A 22586-nucleotide genomic window follows, 5' to 3' on the forward strand; every position below is an offset into this window, starting at 1 on the left:
TGGGTGTTCTGTTCGGACCCTAACATTAATGAAACAATCATCTGCAGCAATGATGTCCATTTGGATAAATTTACACGTCAACAAACAAAATTGTCGAATTTGGGACGATATTAATCCACATGAAATCCAGAGCATCCAATGCATTCCGAGAAAGTCACAGTTTGGTGTAGATTTTGGGCAGGCCATCACTGTCAACGGCAAGTACTATAGGACGATGATTACTAAGTTCACTTGTGCCAAAATTGGACGATGTTGACTCCAATGACATGTGCTTTCAACAGGACTGCGCTACGTGTCACTCATGCCACATTGGACATTCTGCACAAACGATTTGGGGACATGGTCTTCTCATGTGGATGTGAGACTTTTTCTTGTAGGATTTTCTTAAGTCTTGTAGGCCCTCAAATCATAACCCAGCCATCGGAGGAGTATTCTTATGTATTCGAAATATAGTAGAACCACAATATAATGTATATCAAGGCATGCTTAGCTTTAATACTTCCTGTGATCCGGAATCCAAATCCAACTGTATACAACTTATTTGTCAGAATTTTCGCTTTGCTGAAAAACACTTCTTTGATGGGTATAGAATGAGAGCAAGAAATAATGGTAATCAACATCAGTTTCTCCATGATTTGTTGACTTTATGAACATGATTTATAGCAAATGGATATTATAATCTGAGTTCTCCCCTTACTACTCCTGGAGGGAGGTTGTCTAAACGAGGATATGCCATGTCTAGAGGCCTAATTGGATCACAGATCTAAACTAACAACTCCTGACAATTAAACTTCAAATTTAGTTATTACTGTAACATAATTATTCACGAGTCTTTAGCATATGAGCAACGTTTTTGTACTACACTGTGTGTAATATTTTAAGTCATGGAAATATAACCATATACGGACACCACTACGTGATAAAAGACCAAAAAAAATACCCGTGCCGCCCAGTTTTGCCCAAAGTAATGCACTTTTTTTATGGTGTAATTTTTGAAAAAAGTGATCGGAATTTTGATTTACTCCCTGAGGCAAAGTTGTAGCTCTTGTCATAATGAACAAAAATTGTGAACATATAAAATCAAAAAAACTTCTTCCTCAAAATCAAAATCGCTAAAAATTTTAAAAGTTCGATTCAGTTTTCCCCAAATCCGATCGGTTTTCCACATTTTAAACTGGAAAATGCGGTTTTTATTTGTAAAGGGTTTTTAGAAACTCTTTACAAACTCGTTTGCTTTAGCCTGATTATTATACCCTACACATATGTACATAATCTAAAGGGTATTTTGGATTAGAGCTGATGTTTGTAACGTTCAAAAATATTGTCCCACTTTAAAGTTTAACAATCTAATCAGATCACTTTCTGAGCCAATTAAGAAAATTCAAAGAAAATTCAACAAAATCTTGTTTAAGCTTTTCTATTGCCCAAAGGACTAAGCCTATTGAGTAAGGATATAATAGGGCCTCATATGATTGCCCTATCTGAAAATAGTTAAGCTCTCATAAATATCTTAATTATATAGATATCCAAACCAAATTCAGCATAAATAAGTTTTATATAAGTCGAAATCGTACCAACAAGTTTTGTGACGATCGTTTCATAATTAATCATAGGCCCACTTCCGAAAATCACTTTATCTAGCATAAATATCTTAAAAATGTTTGCATTCCAATGAAATTCAACACAAACAATTTATATAATATACAAAAGTCATGTCATTAAATTGCATAACAATTGGTACAAAATTAGTCATGGGTTTATATGGGCCCATTTCCCAAAATCATTTGAACGAGTATAGTTTTCTTAAAAATCTTGCTATCCAAATAAAATTCAACACAAATAAGTTTCATATACACAGAAGACATAATTAGTCGTAGTTCCTATATAAATTTTAAAAGTAAACTGTATATCGTCTTGACAGACTATGCTTTCTTATTTGTTTTTCTTGTGAATATGTTTAGTTGGCTTTTGCAGTGGAGAAGAATTGGACAATAATTGCAGAGAAGACTATTTGATTCGTTTTTTTTTGTAGGAGTAAAGACCAACTGTCACGTTCGTCATCTATTTTACAACTTTACTTTGAAGCTTAACTTACTGTATAGATTCTAAGAAGATATCAAAGTGTTTGCTGCTGTTGTGCAAAGCATTAATTTTATTTTAAAAAAAGTTTTAGTTTAAAATGGTATTATCGAAAAATAGCCCAATATGCTTGGTACAAAACTATTTTATAGAAAATATCTTAATATAATACTGATATGCACTTTCCCAAAAATTATTAATTGGCTTTATTAACTTTAATAAGAACTATGTATGTTTTTAATACAATACATTGTTGTCAAAATGCCTCATTACTAACATTTCATATCCGGTAGGATTAGTCTCTCTTATTTAAATCTAACATACATAAATGTAATACTGTGTATTAATACCATAACAAAATTAATCAAAAACAAATGTTTTCATTATTTGCTCTTTGCATTAATAACTATAATCTATTGTATACAATACAAACTCTAATTAGTTTAGAAACTAAATGAACCTTTTACTCAAGAATTCGTGTTACACCCAGAAAACATATTTTCAATGTTTCCTAGGGGCATTTTCGAACAGATGACACAAGTCAATACACAAAAAGTGTTGAATTTGAAAAGAAAATATGGACATAAATCATGTCATTAAACAAAAAAAGAAAAGAAAAATAAGATACAAACTAAATTAAAACCCTTTTCGATAAATAGTGACTAAAACATTTTTCAAATAAAAATTTACAAAATGAAATGAAAAGGAGACATGACAAAGTAAAATTGACATACACACAAATACAGGCTAACATCCATATAATCATAAAGTAGAGGTGGAAGAAAATAACAACTAATCAACTTTGGATTTTGACAATAAAATCCACCTATTATGGCTATAAAAAAATAAAATAAAATACAAAATGAAATTAAAGACGATCAAGAAATTGTATGTATTTTACAGGCTACACTAATGTCGACGTCGGACACTGACAGTGAGACAGCTACAAAAGAGAAGATGAAGCTAAAGCTAAAGAAGACAACAATGTTTATGAGCATGAATTTGACAGTTGGATTTGAGTTTGGGTGAGAATATGGATGGCGGCTACAAAAGGGAAAATGAAACATGTCAAACTTATCAAATTTATAGTTTATAGAAAAATCCACAGCCATTGATTCATTCAACCGTTGGAAATTTTTATTTTATATTTATTAATATTGAAATGAAAATAAAAGAGAGGAGGAGGAGTTTTTAAAAATACCAAAGTTTTATATGTTTATTTTTGGGAAAACTCAAAAACAATATAGACTAACAAATACAACAAGAACAATAGCAACAGCAAACATCTAGTGATAATATATATTTTAGTGACTATACATCACACACGTAATAAAACAATGTCACGCAATTTAAAACAAAACTGTCAAAATTTGAGTGATTTACAAGCAGCAGACGGACGGAAATATTCTTTCGGTCTTTCATTGTTTTCGGGTGTTTTTATTTTCTTTTTCCAAAATTTCTGTTTCATGTTTAAAATATTAGATACAATACCAAAGATATGAATTTTTATACTCCTAAAAATACACACACATGTATTTATTTATGCATGTGTTATTGTTTATGACTGGGTGTGTGTGTATGTATGTCCCTCACTTTTGTATTGGTGTATATCTGTGTGTGAGTTAATCATACAGAGAGAAAGATGATTATGGAAAGGAATTCGTTTCAGTTGACATCACAATGGGTTGTCACTTCTTATGTTTCTTTTGAATGAAACTCATATTTAAGAAGTTCATAAATTTTGAAAACATAAATTTCATAATTTTAATGGCATTTTCTCGGTGTGAAATGGAAATTTACACACACGAAACATATGAAATTTTAAAAGCACAAACTGAAGTGGATCAAACAATTTGAATTTTTTTTCGAAATTAATACAAACATTTTATAATTCATATCAGTGATAGTAATTTTCTAATCCATTTTCAAAATAAAGCATTTTGTTATTAATTTCTTTAAAAATTACTATATATACAAAAAATGATAAACTATTGAATGCGATATTTCTAATTCATATATTTGATGATTAATTGTGACTTTGTGTTGGTAGAAATACAATTTCTTAACTTAGTACTTTGTTAGACAGATAATTTGCGTCAGAAGATAAAATCTATATCAACGCTTGAAAATATTATATAAAGAGCAACATTTTTGAAGAAATCGAAAAAATAACCAAATTTTATGTACGACTTAAAATGCGTGATTTTTTAATGGCCGCATTTCAGCAGCTCATTACAGATAGGAACCTTTTGCTTCAACCAAATACAGAGCATTACCTTAGCGCCATGGATATTTGGCTATTTGTTCGGCTATTTGTAATGGATCCAATTTTCATCGCAAATAATGATTCGATTCAAAAATTATTTGATTTTATAGTATTCAAGCAGTATTTCGGACAAAAATTTTGAAATTGCTGCTTGAGTAGTTCCCAATGATTTTGCAAGCTATTGTTTAACAACAATCTTCATGGAGTAATGCCTCCAATTCTTGGCCCTCAAACTTTTTTGACTGGCCTGGGCGATCTTTGTCTACCATGTAAAAATCACCACCTCTGAAACGAACTACCTATCTCTATCAAGCTGAAACCAATGGAACATATTCAAATTAAAGAAGTAAAGTAGAACTTCCCACAGTCACTTATGAAAGGGTGACTGTAGAACGAACTGTCATACTGCGCTCACTTTTTGACAATTATGATCAGTATACTCTGGCAATTCATCATGAATATATGGACGCTTGAACAACGATATCAAATTATTCAAACTTATTTTGAAAATCACTTATCGATTACCGGAACTTATAGATGACTTCGCGATGAGGCTAATTTTTGGCGAGACTACATCCAGAAAAATACACCGCAGAACAGTGGGGGAAATGAACAAGTGGAACTTATAAACGGATAAGCCGATTTAAATAAAATTGCCCACGATTAGAGAGATGTGTACCTGAGTTAAAGTTTTGAATTTGGACCTTAAGCACTAAGGGGTGAAAAGGCTCCGTTCCAAATTTGGTATATCGGGTATATGAAAAATTAAAAATGATCGCAAATTTTTGTTATCGATGATATTTGAATGATTTGTATATATGTAGAATCTAAAAGAAGAGACTTATAAAAAACATAGCTATAGTTTATTTTATCTCTTGTATAGTAGATTATGCTATATTCGCAATTGAAAATTAAAATTTCAGTTTTTACCTACCTTGGTCTGGATTTTTGCTAGCAAGATATGAGCCTGAGAAAATTATCACTTTTTTTTGCAAAAATGACACGAAGGACCCAAACCTTTGGGAGCCCATGAAAAAAGTGCATGACTTTGGACAAAACTAGTAGGCACGTGTCTTTTTTTTGGTCTTTTTTCACGTAGTGCTGTCTGTATATAGTTATTTTTTTTGTGTTGCACTGTGTAATTATTAGGGTGATCGATTCTTCGACATTTTTAGAAACCGGTTTTCGGTTTCTTCGAAAAATTGCAATTTAATATAAACCGGTTTCGGTTTCGGTTTTTTAATAATAACCGGTTCTTATGGAAAAATATAAGAAACAAAAAAATATTATTTATTAAAATAATAGTTATTAAAACAAAAAAACAGTTCATGGAAAAACATAACACAACAAAAATGAGATCATATAATAAAAAATAAGCCTTTTGATTATTTCTTTTAACCTTCACAAGGTCTTCGGATCAAATTTGAGCCATGATGAAATTAAAATTGAATTTTTTCTAAAAGTGAGTGGTTGATATTTTATGAATTTTATTTAATTACAAATGTCAAGAACTACGTTAGGTTTTTAGAAACACAAATTGGTCGAAAATTTTTTTTTATATATTCTTTTATAAAAACAAAGTTTTAAATTTTGAATATGTGTTATTTTTTGATTTGTTAATATGTTTATTATTAATAAACAAACACTTTTAAAGTTAATCTTTCCATAAGTGGTAACATAAAATCAAAAAATATTTTAAGGTAAAAAAATGAAACGGACAAAACTAAAGCACCCCTTGATGGATATAATATAACACTAATTTTAATTATTATTTTGCTGCAAATCCTTTGCATTAGATGTCACAAGCACATCACTTAGACATAGAAGATATTAAGTTTTTTATCTTGTCTTACAATATTCCTACCCAGGCTATTTTAACGGCTTGGAATAAATTATGAAAATTTCCGATCCTTATTTCGGCAATTTTCACGTTTTATTTTCATATTAAAAATATCCCTCAAGTTCTCAATAGGGTTGTTATTGGGAGATTGAGGAGTTCAATGAATAACTTGAATTTTATTATTCTGTAGCCAAGTCTTACAAATTTTGGAGGTGTGCTTGGATCTTTATCCTGTTTGAAGCTCCCTTTAATTGGCATCTCTTCACTGGCATAAGGCAACATTATATCTTTCATTATATCACGGTACATGAAATGATCCGTAATCCCATTAATTTTATGAATTGGCCCAGTTGGTTAGTTGTTCCTTTGCAATATTTAGGATTCAGTCTTTCTCTCTTTGGTCTGCGTAAATGCCTTATTCCATCGGAAGTTTTTAAGTTGTATTTGGATGAATCAATGAACAGTACTGTCTTCCATTTTTGGACACTCTAGTAGATGTGCGCTTTGGCAAACTCCAGTCTAGCTTTCTTGTTCTTAGCTGATATAATGGGTTTTTTTTGCTGGTCGTCAACTGAATAATCTGACTTCTACTGCTTTTCAACGGATTGTTCTTTCGATAACGCATAATCTAAAACTTGTTCATACTTGACAGATTATGCTGTAGGATATTTTTGAATTGCTCTTTTGATCAAGGAATCATAATATCGTGTTTTTCGCGGACGTCCTCCAGAATGCACCGTTGATATGCGACCAGTCTGCAAAAACTTTGAAATAAGCCTGAAATAAACTGATCTGTTAATTGAATATTATTTACTCAATTCATGTCGTGATAAACCCGTCTTCCAGTCTTCAATAACTTTAATTTTAAATTCACTGGAGTACTTTTTCCATGCCATTGTTTTTATTACAATAAACTGTATAAAAAAGTGTGTATAGCACTACGCCTTCTTTTATTTTTATCTTCTGGAATTTTTAAATCCATTCGTTGTCAGTCCCGTCAATTCACAATGCAAATATACAGTAGCGTAGTCACATTTTTAAACATCTTATAAGGGGGTGCTTTTGTTTTGTCCGTTGCGTTTTGTGTTTTTATATGATTTATCATTTTAAATTAATTGTTCATAAAATTATCTTTTACTAAATGAATGTTATATGAACATTAACAATATAAGTTAATAAAATATATACAAATCATAATTCAAAAAAGCATTTTTTATCAAAAAAATTATGTTTTGAAAAAATCTATTGAGGGGGTGCTTTAGTTATGGCCAATTGGAGTATTTGTTTTAAAAAAGTTTTTTGGATTTTAAATATTTTTTAAAATTTTTAATACACTACAATACACACTTTAAAAAAACCGGCTATTCGAGGAGAAAAATCCGGTTTCTTCGGTATTCGAAATGTGAGCTTTTAAAAAAAAACCGAAAATGACTTAACCAAAAAAACCGGTTATAACCGGTTATTAAAAACCGGCCCGATCACACTAGTAATTATGTTTAGATTTACTATTAATCAAAATATGTTCACCACCATCAAATAAACAGCGTTGTTAAGGGTTTCAAAGTACGTTTAAGGATTAACCAAATCATTTTCTGGTTATGCTAAAATATTTGTAGCAACCTCATTATTTTCCATGATAGAATATTCATTAATAAAACGAATATTAATTTAGGAAAATATCTATCTACATTTGTTTTAGTTTACAAAACTATAGTTATACCTATAGGTACTAAATGCCCAGTTCATAGTGTCATGTCTGTAGATTCCAAAATTAGCTAAATTTAAAAATTTCCAAATTTCAATAATGGAAAACAAAAACATTACCTAATTTTAACGAACACACATAATTCTAAACAAAACCCTGAACGAATCAACAATAACTTCAAACGCAGTGAGTTAATAAGGTTTTAAAATCAATAACACACCCCGTAGTTTTTATCCTCAATATTTTAGGGCAGTTACAATCAAAAAGTCACGTTCTTAAGAAGACCGTTTAAGAAAATATGAAAAGAAAATTCAATGCAATGCAAACAAAACAACAAGCCATAAATATGATGGTAGCGCACAAATTAGGTAAATTTTTATTGTTACTACAAAAACTCAAAGTGACCTTTAGAGAAAAGTCAGCAGTTAAATCCTACCCGCCTTTTTGCTTAAGCCACCTTAAATGTACAAACACAGTTTGAGGTTTTGTTGACAATTTACACGCAATTTTCCCTGATCTTTATTAGTTTATGGAAGATGCAATTTATGCAATGCACTGGTACACTGGAAAATATTGGTTAATGGCAACTGTTAGTTAGCAAACGACTATTTTAGATGGTTTAAATTGTTTGTAGTGTAGAGACAGACGTTAATCAACTAAACAACGAGGTTGCCAGGAAAAGTGAAAATTTGTCACTGTGTTAAACTGCACTTTCGCTTACAGCAATAACAACAGCAACTACAAGTACAATTGACTTTATGACTGTTAAAGATACAAAATATTAGATACAACACAGCAAGATACAAACATAAATTACATGAACTGTCAAAAAAGATGGAAATTTTTGTGTTTTCTAATTTAGCATGACTTTTTTCTGTCTATCTGTCTAAATGACTTTTTGAACATTGCAATATATCTCGCTCTCTTTCTCTCTCTTTCTTTCTAATACCAGCCAAACACATATTTAATTGAAGAAAAATTATGAAAAAGAAATAGAAAATTTAAGCAGATGCAGAATCTGTGGGATACAATTCAACTTAACTCAACACAACACAGCACAGCTCATCTCTCATCTCTTGGGCTCTTTTAAATTACAACTGCGTAATAATATTTATTCCTGCCATATGGAAAATATGAAAATTATGATGATTTACAACATTTTCATAAGTGAAAGATAGCAAGAATGAAGCAGTAGGCAGGAGAACGTAGCTACCAACAAAATATATGTATTTAAAAATAATGTAACAAAAAATTAACAAGCCATAACAGTTTTAGAATTTTCTTATTTCTTTCTCTCTGAATTTAAATTTAATACAAAACAAGTAAGAAAGTATGGTCGGTCAAGCCCGACCATATAATACCCTACACCAAGTAAATGAGTACAAATATTTTTCTTTTAAAATTTTAATAATTTTTATTTTTGAGTGATTTTCGGAAGTGGGCCTTATATGGGAGCTATGACCAATTATGGACCGATCACCATAAAATTAGGTCGTGTGATTTATGTCTATATTAAAGTTAACTGTGTTGAATTTTGTGTGTATACCAACATTTTTAAGCGATTTATGCACGTTAAAGTGATTTTCGGAAGCGGGTCTATATGGGAGCTATGACTAATTATGGACCGATCGTAACAAAATTTGGTGACATGAATTTTGTATATATAAAACTTATTTGGAGCGAAATTTGTGTAGATACATAGATAAATTAAACATTTATGACCGATAAAGTCCAATTTCGAGGGGACATTTGTATGGGGGCTAGGTGAAATAATGGACCGATTTCAGCCAGTTTCAATAGGCTTGGTCCTTGTGCCGAAAAAGTAATATGTACCAAATTTGATCGAAATATCTTCAAAATTGCGACCTGTACTCTGCGCACAAGGTTTACATGGACAGCCAGCCAGCCAGCCAGCCAGCCAGCCAGCCAGCCAGCCAGCCAGCCAGCCAGCCAGCCAGCCAGCCAGCCAGCCAGCCAGCCAACCAGACGGACGGACGGACGGACGGACGGACATCGCTTAATCGACTCAGAAAGTAATTCTAAGTCGATCGGTATACTTTAAGGTGGGTGTTAGACTAATATTTTTGGGCGTTACAAACATCTGCACAAACGCATAATACCCTCCCCACTATGGTGGTGTAGGGTATAAAAAACTGTTGAAAAATTTTATGATGTCTGGTTTTCTACACAGACAATGAAATAATTTTTTGAAATTTATCAAATTTATGATCATCAATTGGTTAAAATACGGCATATTTTCCTTTTATCTTCTTTTTTTATAGAATATTTGTTGGTATGAACTCTTAAAAAGTCTTAAAATGTTCAAAATACTTTTCTCTTTATATTGATTTCTAATTTACCAACAAAAATTAAACTGAAATGTTGTTTATGAGGCCTATTTCCTGGCACTTTAGAGTTACAGCTACAGACCTTTTCATTGGCAGTATGAGTTTTCTATGTCTGTCTGTCTATCTGTCTATCTTTTGTTTTATTTCATATTTATTTTCTAAAACTCTTATGATAGATTTATGTTCAAAATATCTTGCTTTATTAAATTTTATTTTATTTTTAATTCCCATATTTCGGTGCTATTGTGTGTTTTTTTATTACATTTACAAGTTCGTCAATCTCAATTATTAAATTTATGGTTTTTTGTTAGACCAAAAAAATGTAATATTACTGCTCAAATGTTATTCATTAGATTCTATTATATTTTTTCGTATAACTTTGATTTGTCCATTTTATTATTTTTCTTAATATTTTTTTTATCAATTTGTTGTAATTATAAAATATTAATCATAATTTCTAAGATTTGTCGATTTCATGTGACAGCTAAGCTGTTCATAAATGGAGTTAATACAAAAGAGCAGTGATTCCCAAATCCAGACATAAAGGTGGGTACCAGTGTACAATGGGGCAGAATCAAATTGTAAAAAAAATATGTAATTTCTAACTGGGTATTCTGGTTGACATAAAATTTCAATGAAGAACACTATCCTCTCCTCAGAAACGGTCACAATGTAGGCTTCTAAACTTTTTTTATATATAAGTTTGTCATTCCGTTTGTAATTTCCACATTATAATTTTCCGACCCTATGAAGTATATGTATTCTGGAGCCTTTAATCGCGGAATCGATTAAGCCAAGTCAGTCTGTCTGTCCGTCTGTTGAAATCAACTTTCCGAAGCCCCCAAATAACTTACATACACGATTCATACATAAATATCTCCGGAATTCTTCCAGCACCGTTTAAAATCGAGAAAGTCGGTCCTCAAATGGCTGAGTTATAAGGAAAAAACCAGGAGAACCTCGATTTTTGACCTATATCTGGATTACTAATTCATTAATATAGACAATATGGATATCTAATGATAGATATTTCAAACCCCTTTGCAACATAGTAAGTAGGACCTACAATGGGTCAAAATCAGGATATATATTTTTGAACCTGAATTTTTTTTCCACCAAAAGTTTTTTTCGCTAAATATTAAAAAACATTTAAAAAACAATTCGAAAAAATTTAATTTCCAAAAAAATAAAAAACAACTTTGGAAAAAAAATAAATTTAGTTTACCTAAAAATATTTAAAATTTTTATTTTGAAGAGTAATTTGGTAAAGGGTATATGAGATTCGGCACAGCCGAATATAGCTCTCTTACGTGTTTTTGTCTCGTTTTTGGAAGTTGTCAACAGAGAGTATTACAGCCAGCTAGCTCCTTTTCAAAAGATAGACAAACCGACGGACACAGCTACATAGATTGTTTAAGAATCTTAAGGTAGGGTCACACATGGCAAATATGTGCTCAAAAAAGCGTAACCACTTTTTTTAGCACAAATTTGTTTGACGTGTTTACAATTATAATTGTGATGTAAGATCAAACAGCATCAAATAAAATAAAACAAAATTATTTGTTGTGATTCATCCAAAGTAAAATAAATTTTTGAAATAAATAAAATATTTGTCATGTGTGACCCTACTTTTATACTTTTTGTTTCTATGACCAATATTTCGATATTTTCTAAACGAAACGACAAAATCAATATACTCCTAATCATTTTTTTTATGCAAATAGTATATTTAAGGAGTCCAAAAATTAACGATTTTAAATTTGAGAAAAATTCGTACTTTATTGGCGGAAAAACTCCTTGCATCCTAGAAAAAATTTTCCTTAAATAATGCTTTACAGTTGTTTGAAAGATATCTCAACAAGGATAGTAACATATTTTACCAGTATAAACCTTAACGATTTGAATACGATAAAAATTCGTATTTTATTGGCCAAAAAACTTACTGCATTCGCCCAATAAAATACGAATTTTTCTCATATTTCAAATCGTTAATAAGGAATAATATTTCTATAATTTTTCGAAAAATATCTCAACAAAGATAGTTTTAAAATATAAAAAGCCTAAAATATACTAATATGAGTTTCCCTAGGATCAGTCCGAATTTAAATTATTGTTTGCATTTATGCTAAGTGTTCTGGGATCCAAAATGCAGGAATCCCAAAGCTGCGATAATTTCTTATTCTATAATGTATTCCAAATCATTAATTATTTGGATTATTTCACCAGCCCCGTTCCAAAAGAGGACTTTGTGGGCAAAATTTTCCAAAAACATGGAACTTTGGATTTTATGTTAGTTTTTTGCAAATTGTATCGAGGTAATACAATTTATTCTCCAATTTTGCAATTTGTTTATAAATACGCACTAGTTTTTGAATGTCAAAGGCAATTTTAAACTGGATTCCATTAAAATTAAGTTTTTTCTTTAGAAATAGCTCTTTTCGATCACAAAAAACACATTTCAAATCAATATTTTATACGATTTTCAAATTAAGTGATTTTAAAGTTGAATATACACACAAAAAACTATTTCTTAAACCGTTTCAATTCAAATATTTGTCACATATTGAACTGGTTTCAATTATTTCATAATTAAATCAATTATTCATTTGCTCAAAAACAAAATTTCTTGATATTTTCTATTGAATTTTGAGTTTTGAATTTAATTATTTTGACAATTGAATATACAATTTTCGTTATTGGTTGAATTTCAAATACAAAAATTATTGAATAGATTTTTTGTGTTTCAATTACGAAAATTATCTATTCAATAGAAAATATCAAGAAATTTTGTTTTTGAGCAAATGAATACTTGATTTAATTATGAAATAATTGAAACCAGTTCAATATGGGATAAATGTTTGAATTGAAATATAATTTTTTCAGTGTAGCAAACAATTTTAATTTCATTGATTTCTTGTCAAAAACTCAATTACAAATCTTAGCCCTTGGAAAAAATATTATTTTCTTTAAGAGATTATTCCAACATAAAAAATGTGTATACTTTTTAGTGGAGGTCCTCCACAGCTCTTTCCAATTTTAACAAATTTTATATCGAAATTTCAGATTGAGGCTTTTTGTTTTAAAATTGGGAAAAAGGGAATCCTCAACGGAATACAGTTTTATATGTCCTATGATGTTTTAATTATGCCGTATAAAACTTTTATCAGCCTTGGACCAAATGTAATTCCACTGTACAGAAATCAAATAAATCCCATTTTTTTATTTTTATTTTTTAAATGTTTTAATTTTTATCAATTAACTATTTTGAATACTCCTAAGCCTATGTTCCGATTAGAAATGGCATATTTATTTCCAAAATATTTTTTTTCTAGCACTAAAATCAAAATATTCATAAATAAAGAGGAATTCTGACTAATTTGTTCCGTATTGTTTCATTATACCTTGCTGCACAGTGGGGCAGAATCAATTTTTTTTTGGAAATAAATCTGGAATTTCTAAACGGTCCGACCGGGATAAAATTTGACGTAGGCAAGGAGTATTCGAGTTTAAGTTATTTAAATGGACCCTAGGGCGGCGCTATGTTGGCTCAAATTAAAGTACCATCGACATATACAATTTTTAAACACGTGCCATTATTTTTATTTTCCATCCGATTTCAATGATTTTTATATGTTTGGAAAGCAACCGGAAAGTGAGCCATTTCAAAATGGAAATTTTAAAATTTTACCATACCTTGGCCTGCTTTTTTAAAAATATAGGGTATACTTTTGTACCAAGTAGACTTTATTAGTTAGAAAGCTAAATTACCAATTACATAAAAAGATTTTAGAGCAATATCAATTATGGATCCAAAAATAAACGATTTTCAATTTAAAAATTCCAAAAATAGCTGTTTTTTGGGCGAAACGCTGACTTAACTCTTTTTTTTATTAAACAAAAACTTTCTTTAAGAAAATATAACAATTTTATGATTTTATATAAGGTATCTTTACGAAGAATATTATGGTATAAAAACATGTCCTATTTTTCGAATATGTCGCCCCTATGCTCTTCGGAATTTGATCTGTTTTTTTTTTTATAAAAATTTCAAATTTGGGCCACATGTTCTAAAATCCCAAAGCTGGGACCAGAAAACGAAAAGCATCTTTCGAAACCTTTATGTGTTCCCTATTTATGCCCAAAGTATTTCCCCAGCCCTGAAGGAAATGTGGACCCCATGGACAAAATGGTAAAAAATACCACTTTTGTGATTTTTGCTCCAATTTTTAGGAATTGCGGGATTCCCTTTGAACATTTGACAAGTTTTTTTTACAACTCGTTATTTAGAATGACAAATTTAAAAAACATTGAAAATTTCATTGGGCTTCGTTAATAAATAAAGATCACAACTGGGTAATACCCAGTGGGTATGTTTAAGAATATTTTTCCCACACAGAGAAAACAGATTCGTGATAGCAACCGAATTTGTTGTTAATCGAATGATTCGGTTGCAAACATAGAATTTTTCGTATCTATTAACAGAAAGTCAGTTGACAAAGGAGAATTTCGGATAAAGCAACCAAACTTTTGTTACCCCTTTTAAAACTTTGTAGCCACAACTGTAAAATTCGGTCACTACTGTAGAATCATTCGATTGGCTACAAATTTGGTTGCTATCGCGAATCTGTTTTCTCTGTGCAGTTCTCTAGATAATAATTTGTTATTTTATGTTCTCCTTTTGGGCTGTCAATAAATATTTTCGGCTGAATGTGCATTGATATCAATATTCAGCATTTTTAACGCGATTGGAGGTAACTTTCGGCGCATGTTGATCATAAACAGTTGGGATCATTATCTGTAATGGGTCGCTTGTACAAGATGACAAGCCTGTTATACAGAAAATTGCATGTCAGGTAAGGATTTGGGTGTGCAATAGTAAATGATCGCATGGATGTTAGATACACATGCCAGAATGCTTGTATGGTGTTCCTAGATTTATATGGCCTCGAAGTACAGAGCCTGACTGAATTGTAAATATACTCGCAAAACCCATTGATCTCCAAAGGCACGATCTAGTTAAAATCATAAACCATTGACCTAAATCGAAGAACTTTATTATCAGTTGAAGCTCTTATTGTACTAGATCTATGCCATGTGATATCTAGCTGGAATGATGCAGTTTTATAAAGATTGCAGTGAAAAGTTGTAAATATTTCTTTAGGCACATAAGAACAACTTTCCTTTAAGAACCTCTGCCCTAGCAATGTGTTTTTTTCTTTTCTTTAGTTGACTTGTTTTAACCTTTAGATTTTATTTCATTTTTATTACATTTCATGTCTTCTCCATTTTCAATTTTATTTTATGCGTTACAAATTCAATATTTATTGATTAAAAATTTGTGTTTGTGTGTTAAATAAAAAGAAAATAATATTTTGTTTTTTATGGACATCATAAATTTTTATGACCAGAAGAAATATACTATATATTAATGGTGTTGTTTTGGATTTAAAAACTAAAGAATGATGATTTTAAAGAATTTATTAAAAAATATTGATTTTTAAATAAAATTAATAATATTAACGAAAGATAAGAAAAGGTTTATTGAAAGGAATACTAAAGATTTAATAAAGATTTGAATATACCCAAGAAAGTATAGTTTAACTTGAAACGATTTCCCTGATTTAGTATGTGTAAACTAAGTTTGCCGGTAATTACTTTAGATCCAAGTGTGTGCCTTTTCATTACTATTAAAGTATTGAATGCTAGTTTAAGTATATGCCTTTAAATCTCCCCTGAGTGATAGACAAATGCCAAAGAATTTCTTTTATAGTTTTATTTATGTGCTTCTAGATAGGTATCTAATGAATACAATTCCTTTTCAAGAAACAAAACAGAGAATATTCCATACAAACCATTGACTCATACTAAAACATTTTAGTACAAATACCGCTCACATGTCTCACTTTCTCACGCACATAATTCAATCACTTAAAATGTTAAAAACAATAAATTATTGATTTGTGTCTACCGCTTAAAAGCAAATCTATAATGTTGTTCACTACGCTGCTGATGATGATGGTGGTAGAAACAAACTCAAACAAACGCACCTTTATCGTTTTCAGAACAAACAAAAAAAAACAAGACCCACACAAATCTTTTATATTCTATTTATTTTTTGTAGTTACTCTTACTAATGTTTAGAATTAGATTTAATAGAAAATCCAAATACACACACACATTCTATTACTAACAATAGTGACTAAATTATTTGACATTTACTTGTCGTGTTCTTATCTTTGAAGAATTTCAGTAAAAATGCTCTACAATGACAAGGACAACGATGAGCGACGTGTTTTTTAAAAAGATGTTTTTAATCGAGGGTTAAAATTTGAGAAACATTTAAGTGAAATAAATTAAAATGGAAAGTTGGAAAACCCATAGACAATAACAAAATCATGTCAAAGAAATATGTTAAAAAATAAATAACACGAAAAAAATTTTGGTTTAAAGGTGTATTGCCATCAAATTTCCGAGAAAATGTCATATGGAAACAGATGATAATTTCGAAAGTGAAATTTATTAGACAGAATTTTATATAAATTCAATTTAATTCAGAGGAATGATGGTTTAGAAATTATTTTTAAATGAAATTTTAATTTATAAGTCTTTGTTAGTAAATTTGGTTTATTTGTATAACAAATTTCTTTCTGAGTTAATTAAATTTCCAACCATGTAATTCTCCTTTTATGTTTTTATATTTTCTAAAATAAGCAAAATATTCACTTGCATTTTTGTCTCTATCTTATACAATTAATATATTTCGGAATACAGAACCCACAACCTCTAACACAATTACTTTTCATGTTAATTACTTATTTTAAATAATTTCCACTTGCCTAGTAATTTAAACTGAGCAAGAATCTGGCAGGAATCATTTTTAATGATATGCTCGAAAATTCTAACTTAAATTTTAAATTTTGAATTGGAATCTTAGAAACTAAAATATTCGTAATTTTTTAAAGATTTACTAAACAATTTTTGAAATTTTAAAAAAGTTTTTAATTTTTTGTTTGCATAATACATAATAATTTAAAGGTTTTATGAAATATTCGTAAATTCGAACAGAATTTCCAAAAATTGAAATCATATATTTTTGTGTTTAGCATCAAATTTATAAAATTTCCGAAAATGAATTTTCGAACACAGAAATTTAATAATATTTTAGCTGGAAATTTAAATTGTTTTAGTCAAATGATATATTTTCGTAAAAATTATTATTTTTTGCAAACAAATTTAGAATTTTCGAACATGGAAATATTGGGTAAATAATTTTTAATGATAATAATTTAAAATCTTATTGAAATTCTAAACGTATGAACCCATGTTCGAAAATTCGAACTTCATATTAAATTTTCGAACAATAAAATCTTCGCTGGATTGTTTCAATCAAATGATATATTTTTGTAAAAATATTTAATTTTGTTAACAAATTTAAAATTCTCCAAAAAAATTTAGCGTAAAAATCAAAGATTTAAATTTTGGAGGATAATAATTTAAAATTTTATTGAAATTCTAAACTTTTAAACCCATGATTTAATGTTCGAACTTCATATTAAATTTTCGAACATTTAAATTGTTTCAATCAAATGATATATTTTTGTAAAAATAATTATTTTTGCTACAAAATTTATGTACATATTTCAAATTTTCCAAAAAAAGATTTTAATTTTTGATGTTAATAATTTAAAAGATTATTTTTAACATATGTTCGAAAATTTTAATATAATTCTCAATTTCCAAACATTTTTTATCAAATTTTATTAAGAAAAAGCTTTGTTTGAATTTTTAACTTCATATTAAATTTTCGAACACTAAAATCTTAGCTGAAAAATTTAAATTGTTGCAAGTTATTACACAAAATTTTGTAAAACAAAAGTTTCCTAGACATACAAATTAAAAATTTTAGAATTTCACAAAAGTTTTAAACTTTCGAACATAGACATTTTGGACAAAAACCAAAGACTTTAATTTTTATAATTATTAAATAAAAATAATATAATTTGAAATTCTAAACTTCTGAAAAAATTATTTTTAAAAATTTAAATCTTTGATAGAAATTTAAATGTTGCAATCAAATTATTTTGTTTCTGTAAATTTTTGGATAAAAATCAAATATTTAGTTTTCTTATCAGAATAGTTTAAAGGATTATTGAAATTCAATATTATTTATTTGGACTTACATATAACACCGTACGACACTCAATATTAGACACGAACCGGATGATCTGAAACAATAAATTAAATTGCGATTTCAGTTTTTCATTTCGTGATCCTGTTTCCTTTTAAAAGGACTACAAATTTTCAGAGGAGTACATTTTTAAAAAAAAAATTTTTAAAATACTTTTGATACATCATAGAATATTTGGGTCTTTAACGCACTAATTTTTTAAAAGGAATTTATTGGCAATCTTAAAAGATAAACATTTTAAAGGACATTTTTGACATCTTTTGATCCTTGTAGGAAAACATAAAGATAATACAAATTATTTTACAACTCTTCTTGTTCTTTTGACATACAATTTGTCATTGTTGGAATAGGATGAGTATTTTTAAATATTTTTTGAAAAATGTACTTCTTTGAAACTTTGAAGTCCTTAAAAATGGACACAGGATCACGAAATGAAAACCTGAAAACACAGTTTTTCTAAAAGGGACGTATGTTTTAAGTTTTTTGTTAAAAAATTCCCTATTTTTTTCTTTTATAGAAACCAATTTTATTCGTTACTATATACAATTTTTATATTACTCGGAAGGAGAACAAAATTCAAAAGCGTGTAAAGTCAAATTTGTTTCACTTAACGGGACATATTCCCCCCAGGACTATCTAAAAATGGAGTATTTTAAAAAAAAAATAGGTTTAAGTAAAAAATTCTAAAAACCAAAGTGCCGATCCTAGATGGAACCACATATTTGTATAACCCTATATGTTATTTAAATACATAAAAAGTGTATTTACTATCACACGGTAAATATCAGTGGGCACTTTTCTAAAAAAATCAAGTTTTTGGAACACATTTTTACAGATTTAGGATTTCGGTATTTAAATAAATATTAAAATTTTTGTAGTTTTTAAGGTAAATGACGTCCGAAAAATTCATAAATATACACTAAAATATTAATCTTCAAATCCTAACGTTTTCACCAATATCGAATTCTTATTTAAAAAGCTTATATTTACTTTTCAGAAGCTACACAAACCTGGCCTCTTTCAAATATTTTACCATTTTTTTTATTATTTTATATATTCTTTTCAAAATGTGTTATACCAACCTTTCTATGGTATAACTTCTGAACAGTAAACATAAGCTTTTGTTATTTATAAAAAGATGTTTCTAAACCACTGTGCAACCTTTATTTTTACAAATAAATTTTAGTAAAAATTTAAATGTATTTTTGCGGGAATAAGCTAGTTCAGATTTTTTTTAGGAAAATTAGATATATCATTCTTACAATAGACTTATTATAAAATCTATTAGAATTAGTCTAAGCCTTGTACAAAATATTATAAATTTCGGAGTTTTAAACCAGATTTTCATTTTTGAACACAAATTTTTGCTTTCGAACATTGAAATATTAACCACAAGTACATTTTATTCACAGTTTTTGTAATAAAATAATTTCCTTAACTTCATTAAAGTTTTAAATTTTGAGATTTTCTAAAAAGTTTTTAATTTTCGATCAAAGAAAATTAGGGTAAAATTCAAATTAGATTCCTGGGTGATTCTGGTGACTTCTACTATAAAAATACTATGAGTCCATCATATGTTTTGCAATAACTAACATCTATGTTAAATGGTATGGTATAAGAAATATTGTCGCGTTCATCATTTTGCTGCGCTGACGGTTACAAACCTTTTTATTTGCCTTAATCGATCCAGAGTAACAATTATATGTTTGACTAAGGACGATCTTAAAATATCAGTACGTAAAAATGTCCAAACAGTAACGAACTCCAATTTAAGTCAATTATATTGCTTTCACAATATTTTTCTTCCCAAGACAGTCTTTACTGAGTCCTGATTTGATGCAGGTAGTTCCGATATTAATCGACAGACTGCTATTGTTGTATTTACAGCATTTGACAAACAAACTTGGAAAGTCAAAGGCCTTATTTTTTTTAAATCTAAAAGAAAAACTTTGTAAACTATTTTCAGTTGTGTTTCAGAATTTTTCAATTGTAATTCAGATATTTCTTATTGAATTCTTGATGATTTCTAAATAAGTAGTACTACAATCATTTATATACCCTCATCATATTGCTTTCTAACCCTGAACTTCAATAAATATGGATTTACAAAACAAAAACCAAGTATGTATGTTTTTTATATAATAAGACGCAAAATTATATAAATACATACACATGTGTATGTATTTATGTATATAATTTCATTTACAGACTTTCAACTTTTCATTTGAAATGATGCGACGATAAATCAAGGATAATCTACTTTTCAGGATCATAATTTTTGTTATAAATTGACAGGCGCAGTGTCGCAATACAATATACAATAATACCAACACACTGACATTTACAAACTTACGCACACATATACAATACAAATGTCATACTGTCTTTTAAAAAGGCAGGCATATCACAAAAAAACAACAACAACAATACAGAAATAACAAAAATAAAATATGGCAAACATTCAAACCAACAACAGCAACAAGAAGAGTATGAAATGTGAAATGAAAAGTAGGATGAAATGTGAAAAGAAAGAACTAGAAAAAGCGAAGTGACAGATTTATGTATGTTAAACAAAACACTCACACACACATACTAATACATTTGCACACACACACACATACACTTACACAATACAGAGAGAAATGAGGAATGAACGCACTTTACGCACATCAAACAAAAATGATATACTACATGTACACGACATTAAACGAGGGCAGGCTGAAAGGTATTTGACATTATTTCGGATTGAATCGTTTTATAACCTGAAATCCCCCATATACAAGGTGGCGCAAAAGTAAACTTCCGATGTTTTTTGGCTGCAATTAAAACAAAAAATGAAAAACTTTAATTCTTCTTGTGAATTATTTTTATTTGCTGCCTGTTTTTCTAAATGCGAACGAACATTTTCTTTCGTATTTTGTATTGAAAACAACAAATAAATTTTTAAATTTTTTGTTGTTTTCAATATAAAATACGAAAGAAAATGTTCGTTCGCATTTAGAGAAACAGGCAGTTGGTCTTTTAGTTTTTTTTTACATCAAGTCGAGAATATGATGTCATGTAAATGGCCGCCGCCACAGTTGATTGTCATTTGAGCCCTTTTTATGGCATTTTCCATCACTTTGGCCAAAACTTCCGGCGATAGGTCCTCACATTCTTGACGGATATTGTCTTTAAGAGATGCAAGAGTCTGAGGCTTGTTGACATAAACCCGCGACTTCAAAAAGCCCCACAAAAAGAAGTATGGAGCGATCAAATCAGGCGATCTTGCTGGGCAGTGCAAATCGCCAAAACGGGAGATTAGGCGCCCGGGAAATGCATCCTTCAGCATATCGGTTGTGGCACGTGCAGTGTGTGCCGTTGCACCGTCTTGTTGAAACCACATGTTTTCCAATCCCAACTCATCAAGTTGCGGCAAAAAGAACTCGTTGATCATTGCTCTGTAGCGCTCACCATTCACAGTAACCGTTTGGCCCGCGACGTCTTCGAAGAAAAAAGTTCCGATGACTCCTCCAGCGAAAACAGCACACCATACAGTGACTTTGAGCGGGTGTGATGGTTCTTCGTGGGTTACACGCGGATTTTCAGTGCCCCAGAAGCGTAAATTTAGCTTATTTACGTACCCGCTAAGATGGAAATGGGCCCATTACTCATGATTATTTTTGATGAAAAAACCGACCGATTATTGGTCAAATAAATAGTCAGCAATATTCCGCGTTCTGGAGCAGTGTAGCGTAACATTGTTTATTAACGTGTATTTCTCATATGTTTACTACACAAATGTCAAAACAGAACTGAAATTAGGGCCCAATCGCGAAATTTATAACATTTTCAAATAGGAGGATGACTTTTGCGCCACCTTGTATATATTAATTCCTTTAGTTCCTATAAGGACCATAGGGCCACATTGACGTTTCGGTAGTTCATATAGCGAGCCGCTTGTTACAAGATCCATCGCCCGCTTCCAGCCGTCTCTAACATGAGGAACAGTTGCTGGTACTTGTTGGCTATTGGTTATTTGAAGGCGCCAATCACTCTCTATGACGTTCCAATTAGACACTCAGAATTTGTTGGGAGTCCGGCGCCACCCGTAAACCCTCTGAGATTCGGAACCGCTACTGACGTGGCAGATTCGGAACCGCGTCCAGTTGACTGGTATT

The sequence above is a fragment of the Calliphora vicina genome, chromosome 2 (assembly GCF_958450345.1).
Source record: "Calliphora vicina chromosome 2, idCalVici1.1, whole genome shotgun sequence".
NCBI classification, from domain to species: domain Eukaryota; kingdom Metazoa; phylum Arthropoda; class Insecta; order Diptera; family Calliphoridae; genus Calliphora; species Calliphora vicina.